Raw genomic sequence first — 7,309 nt, 5'->3', positions numbered from 1 at the left:
TTATTTGTTCATTTCTTTCTTTTTTTTGAGACAGAGTCTCACTTTGTTGCCAACCTCAGTAGAGCGCTGTGGTGTCACAGCTCACAGAAATCTCAAACTCTTGGGCTTAAGCAATTCTCTTGTCTCAGCCTCCCAAATAGTATTTGTTCACTTTTGTTGCTATACAATATTTCATTGTATGAATACTCCAGTTATTTTTTCTGTGTGTTTTACTGTTAATGCTCATTTGGATTGTTTCTGGTTTAGAACTGTTACTAATTGTGCTACTATGAACATTCTAGTGTATGAATTTTTGTGGCCATATGTTCACATTTCTGTTGGGTATACAGCTAGAGGTGGAATGCTAAGTCATAGGGTTTGCATATCTGCAGCTTTAATACATAGCCACCAAACTGATTTCTAGGGCCTGTCTCTCCTGGTGTCCATATTATAGTCTTAATTACTGTAGCATAATAATTCTTTTTTTTTTTTTTTTTGACAGAGCCTCAAGCTGTCCCCCTGGGTAGAGTGCCATGGCATCACGCTCACAGCAACCTCCAACTCCTGGGCTCAAGCGAGTCTCCTGCCTCCGCCTCCCAAGTAGCTGGGACCATAGGCGCCCGCCACAACGCCCGGCTATTTTTTGGTTGCAGCCGTCATTGTTGTTTGGCGGGTCCGGGCTGGGGATTCGAACCCGCCACCTTAGGTGTACGTGGCTGGCGCCTTAGCCGGTTGAGCTATAGGCGCCGAGCCAGCATAATAATTCTTAATATTTTGTAGCATATGTTTTCTAGATTCTTCTTCAAGATTGGCTTGGCAGGTGTGGTGGCTCATCCCTGTAATCTCAGCACTTTGGAAAGCTGAGGTGGGAGGATCCTTTCAGGTCAAGAGTTTGAGGCAAGCCTGGACAACGTAACAAGACCCTCTTTCAAAAAAATTTTTTTGATGTAGTGAGGTAGTGATGCATGCCTGTAGTCCTATGTACTCCCCATAATTGGGGAGGCCAAGGCATGAGGATGCTTGAGCCCAAGAGTTTGAGGTTATAGTGAGTTATGACCATGCCACTGCACTCTTGCTTGGGTGACAGAGTGAGCAGAATGAGGTGAGACCCTGTCTCTGAAAAGACAAAAAAAATAAAGAAGATTGGCTTGGATCTTCCTGTGCCTTTGCATTTTCACATAAAATTTTATAAAAATATTGCCATAGCTTGTCAATTCTATGTCATCTTTAATCTATAGACTTCTCTTTTTTTTATTTTGCAGTTTGTCAAAGAAATCGAGTCAATTGTGCGTAGTGTTCCAAACATTCTAAATTTTCCTGATTGTATTCTTATAATGTGACTTAACGTGTTTACCCCTATAGCTGCTGTATTTCCTATAAATCAGTGGTTTTCAACCTGTGGGTCGCGATGCACAAGAACTGTATTAAAGGGCCGCGGAATTAGAAAGGTTGAGAACCACTGCTATAAATGGTAGTTACATCTAGAGGCCTGTTCAGATTTAGCAAACATGTTTGACAGATATTTACTAAGCACTGTACTTGCTGCCATGTGGGATACAAAAATGACTAGGACATCATTCCTAATCTATTGCTTCTTATAAATATGTAAGGTTAAGATTCAAATAAATGTCTTTGGAGGGTGGTAAACTACTGTGGCAGCTCAGATCAGGGAGTGATTATTTCCAATGTGTATGAGGAATCAAAAAGGAGGGAAAGTTTTGTGAAGGCAATAACATTTAAGCTGGGCTTAGAAATTGCTAGATTACTGGCAAGTCAGTGTTGTAAGCATCAATAGCTGTGACAACTGCATGAACTGGGATTAGTGCTGTGTAAAAGCAGAGGCTGGAAATGTGGTATAGTAGGTTGAGGGGTGGCCCCTCCAAAGTTGCATTTAATCTCAGAAACCTGTGATTATTATACTATTTGGAAGAATTGTCTTTGCCTATGTAACTAACGACAAGATGAGATCATCTTGAATTACCCACCTATGTCTTAAATGCAATGACAAATGTGCTAATAGGAGACAGAAGAGGAAAAGAAACACAGAGAAGAAAGGGGAATATGAAGGCAGAGGTTGAATTTATTGGCCACAAACCAAGGAAGCTAGAAGAACCAAAGAATGGATTCTCCCCTAGATCCTCTGTGTTGGGTGTGGTGTGTGGCCTTGCCATCACTTTACATTTGAACTTCAGGCCTCCAGACTGTGAGAGAATAAATTTGTTGTTTTGATTTATTTATTTGTTTTTTGAGACAGAGTCTCACTCTGTCACCCTGGGTAGAGTACTATGGTGTCATAACTCACAGCAGCCTCAAACTCTTAGGCTCAAGTGATTCTCTTGCCTCAGCTCTTGAGTAGCTAGGACTATAGGCACCGGCCACAATGCCTGGCTATGGAGATGAGGTCTCACTTTTGCTCAGGTCGGTCTCTAACTAGTAAGCTCAGGCAATCCACCCATCCCAGCCTCCCAGAGTACTGGGATTACAGGTGAGAGCCACCACGCCAGGCCCAGTGAACATTTCTTGATAATTAAAACTGACTTTAAATTTTGGTTATTACTTAGGCATCCTTTCTCTTTAGCTATTACCACAAAATTCTGAGCTGCTAAATTCAGAATTCAGATTTTGATTTTGAATGTATAACAAGACAATAGATTAGATTAGTTCAAAAGACATTACTTTTCTTAATATTACCAATTAGGAAATAAGTGCCAATCTGCCAAAAATGAGTTTCCTTTAAAAATATATATATGTATACACACACACACACACACACACAGGGTGGCCATGAAGTTCATGTGCAATTTAAAACAGTCAATTGCACACAAACTTTATGGCCACTCTGTATATATGGCTGGGCGCAGGCTCATGCTTATAGTCCTAGCACTCTGGGAGGCCACAGTGGGTGAAGTGTCTGAGCTCAGGAGTTCAAGACCAGCCTGAGCAAGACCATCCCTACTAAAAATAGAAAAACCAGGGCGATGCCTGTGGCTCAAAGGAGTAAGGCACTGGCCCCATATGCCAGAGGTGGTGGGTTTAAACCGAGCTCCAGCCAAAAACTGCAAAAAAAAAAAAAAAAAAAGTAGAAAAACTAGCTGGGCAAGGTGGTAGGTGCCTGTACTCCCAAGTACTCAGGAGACTCAGGCAAGAGTATAGCTTGAGCCTAAGAGTTTAAGATTGCTGTGAACTATGAGGCATCAGCACTCTACCCAGGATGACAGAGTGAGACTCTGTCTCAAAATAAACATACATACATACACACACACTTCTTCCAATTTGTTAGGAACTTCTGATTCACTTTGTGGTAAACTCTTTCTGGGCTAATGGGAGGGACTTACAGCACAGATACCAAAATAATTTATTATTATTATTTTTTTTTTTTTGTAGAGACAGAGTCTTACTTTATCACCTCAGTAGAGTGCTGTGGCATCACACAGCTCACAGTAACCTCCAACTCCTAGGCTTAGGCAATTCTCTTGCCTCAGCCTCCTGAGTACAGGCGCTCACGACAACACCTGGCTATTTTTTGTTGCAGTTTGGCCGGGGCTAGGTTTGAACCCGCCACCCTTGGCATATGGGGCTGGTGCCATACTCAGTGAGCCACAGGCGCCACCCCCCAAAATAATTTAAATTTGGCTTCAAGTATGTTAGAATACTCATATTTGAATATGTATCTAATTTTCCCATCTGGGGCAAGGCATGATTTCAGTGCATTACTGTTTTCTGCTTCTAAACTAGTTGTCTAAGTGATTCACATTTCATACTTGTTTGTGTAAGGGTGGTCAAGATTATACCCCAGATCTTCATGTTGCCTACTTTTTCTCATCATTCTGGGCTCTGTTCAAATGTTACCTCCTCAGAGAGGCCTTTCCTGAACATCCCATTTAACATAGCCCCTCTACTTGTATTACTTCTTGTTCCCTTATCCTGGTCTTTGTTTTTTCTTCATATCACATATTCACAACTTGTTTGTGGTCTGTTTTCTTCACACAGCCAGAAGGTAAGCTCCATGAAGACAGAAACCTTTGTCCTTTTTGACCACTGCTATATCCCTTGCACCTTTATTACACCTACTACTTAGAAGGCACTTGATAAATTTTTATCAAGTCAACAAATGAGTGTATGAAAGAATCAGAGGTTTTAGAATCAGATAGTCCTCGGTTCAAATTACAGTTCCACTCTTTTAGCCAGGGGCAGTGGTTTACGCCTATAATCCCAACACTTGGGAAGCCAATGCGGGTGGATTGCCTGAGCTCACAGGTTTGAGACCAGCCTGAGCCAGAGCAAGACCCCGTCTCTAAAAAATAGCCGGGAGTTGTGGTGGGCGCCTGTAGTCCCAACTATTTGGGAGGCTGAGGCAAGAGGATTGTTTGAACCCAAGAGTTTGAGGTTGTTGTAAGCTCAGATGCCAAGGCACTCTACCAATGGTGACCAAGTGATACTCTTGTTTCAAAGAAAACAAAAAACAATTCCATTCTCCTTGTGCAACTGTTGGCGAATTACTTAACCTCTGAGCCACAGCTTCCTTATCTCTGATAAGCGGGGAATATCCATATCAGGGTGTGACTATGAAAATTAATGAAAGATCTATGTACAAGACACACAGTAGATCCTCAAAATTGTTAGTTTCTGGGCAGCACCTGTGGCTCAAAGGAGTAGGGCTCTGGCCCTGTATACCAGAGGTGGTGGGTTCAAACCCAGCCCCAGCCAAAACAAACAAACAAAAATTAAAAAGAATTGTTAGTTTCTTTCTATCCACTTCCTCTTTGTTGAAACCACATTAATATTACCCTTTCATATCTAATACATCCACTCCAACAAGAGGTAAATTTATCATGAAGTTAATGAAATTTAAACTTCAGAGCCTCTCAGTTTCACAGTCCCCGCACTGAGAGTTGCAGAGGGGCAGCGGGTTGTACTCACATTTCTACACAGCATTTTTAATAAATAGCCTAAAGAGATCTCAGAATAAAGAAAGGGTCCTGAATCTCTAAGTCTCAAGTCATTTGTTGTGATTTATTTTCTCTAAATTTGTTGTTTTTCTAGATAGTATATGGCTATTGCCTAGGCTAGAGTGCAGTGGCATCAACACAGCTCACTGCAGTGTCAAACTTCTGGGCTCAAGCCATCTTCCTGCTTCAATCTCCTAAGAGCTAGGACTATAGGTGTGCCCCACCACACCTGGCTAATTTTTCTCTTTTTTTCTAGAAATGGGGTCTTGCTATAGATTGCTCAGGCTGGTCTGGAACTTCTAGCCTCAAGTGATCCTTCTTCCTTGGCACCCCAAAGTGCTTACATTATATACAGTTACAGGTGTGAACCACTGTGCCAGGCTTCTAAATATTAATTTTGATGGCTAATTTTGTATTCATGATTTGTACTTTCTTACAAAGGTCTCCAAAATTATGTTTTCAGCCCTAACAAAACAGAATCCACCCTTGATCCAACTCATTTATAGATTCCATTAAGTGGAGCATAAATGTATTAGGAAATTCTGCATTAATACTCTCAGAGGACCTGCTACAAGGTGATTGTCTGCATTAGGACTAGTAATTTAAAGGTTTTTTTTTTTTTTTGAAAGCAGTCACTGTTTATTAACTAACCAGATTATAAAAATAATCAGGGCAGCTACCTTAGTTCATTCTTCTAATAAGCCTATTGATTTGGTCTTCCCTGTTATCAGCATCTCCCCTTCTACAAAGTGGGTTGTCTTTTTCTTCATTCCCCTGCATGGAGATGATAACTTAAAGGGCCACAAGAAGTTATTTGCTTCTTTGAAGCACTTTCCAACAGTATAGATCTCATGAATCAGATCCTCCATGCAGATGATACCATATTTACCAAGAGATTGCGCAATCAATCAACGCAGTTATCAGTCAATGCAATTCATTTCTTATTGATTTTGCCATAACCACGCTTGTAGATTAGCTCATTTACTGACTTCACATTTGGGTACCCCCATGCAATATACGGTTCTACAATCCTCAGCATGTTAATGGAAGCCTTGTTAAGCTTAACAAAAGTTCCATTGAAGATCTGGCCAAGGCAAAGAAGCTGCAACACCTTTCAGACCTTTGGACTCACACCGTTGATACCTCTGATCCTGAAAACAAATGCCAATTTGGGTTCTGCAGGTACATAGAAGTTGCCAGCTTTTCTTGCCATCCAAATCTCAGTTCTGTACATCTGCCTGTATTCTTTATGATAATGCTTAGCTGTTTCATAGATAAGTTTGCTCCTTGCCTTTCCAAACATCATTTGGGCATACTTCTTTCTCAGATGCTTGATCTTCAGCTCTGCAAAATTCTTTCACTTTTTCTTAAGCGTTTCTGGAACAGCAGGAACCTTCTTTTTCTTCAACACCCTCCATGGTTCCAGCCAGAAAAAGAGCAACTTAGAGGTTTTTTAAATGATGTATTTGCAGACACAGACAGGAAACTTGCAGTGATTTTTACCTCAGTTTCCATCCAAAGGTTTACTTTTAAGTAAAAGTGCATTGTATCACGCCTGTAATCCCAGCACTCTGGGAGGCAGAGGAGGGTGGATTGTTTGGGCTCAGGAGTTGGCGACCAGCCTAAGGAAGAGTGAGACCCCATCTCTACTAAAAATGAAAAAAACTGAGGCAAGAGGATCGCTTGAGCCCAAAAGTTTGAGGTTGCTGTGAGCTAAGACGCCATGGCACTCTACCAAGGGAGAAAAAAAAAAAGTGCACTGTAAAAAGATGCCTAAGTACCTCTTTGATATAACATCAACTTGATTAAGAAAGTCTCTTATTGAATTCCATTTTCATCAATAATGGGATTCATCAGGGCACTGTTTCTGGCTGCAGTTTTTGAGCTGCTACATCAGGAACCTAAAAGTACTTAAGCTGGGAAGTCATCATTCCTTTTTTTTTTTTTTTAAGAGACAGAGTCTCACTTCATCACCCTCAGTAGAGTGCTATGGCGTTACAGCTCACAGCAGCCTCCAGCTATTGGGTTTAGGCCATTCTCTTGCCTCAGCCTCCAGAGTAGCTGGGGCTACAGGCGCCCGCCACAACGCCTGGCTATTTTTTGTTCCAGTTTGGCCGCCCTACTCACTGAGCTACAGGCGCCGCCCGGAAGTCATCATTCCTAATCACAATCTTCCCTAAAGACCTCTGTAGGCTCGGCGCCTATAGCTCAACTGGCTAAAGCGCCAGCCACGTACACCTAAGGTGGCAGGTTCGAATCCCCAACCCGGACCCGCCAAACAACAATGGCGGCTGCAACCAAAAAATAGCTGGGCGTTGTGGCAGGCGCCTGTGGTCCCAGCTACTTGGGAGGCGGAGGCAGAAGACTCGCTTGAGCCCAGG

Source organism: Otolemur garnettii, unplaced genomic scaffold (assembly GCF_000181295.1).
Source record: "Otolemur garnettii isolate 467f Iridium unplaced genomic scaffold, OtoGar3 scaffold00008, whole genome shotgun sequence".
NCBI lineage: Eukaryota > Metazoa > Chordata > Mammalia > Primates > Galagidae > Otolemur > Otolemur garnettii.
Note: the sequence above shows the minus strand (reverse complement) of the source record.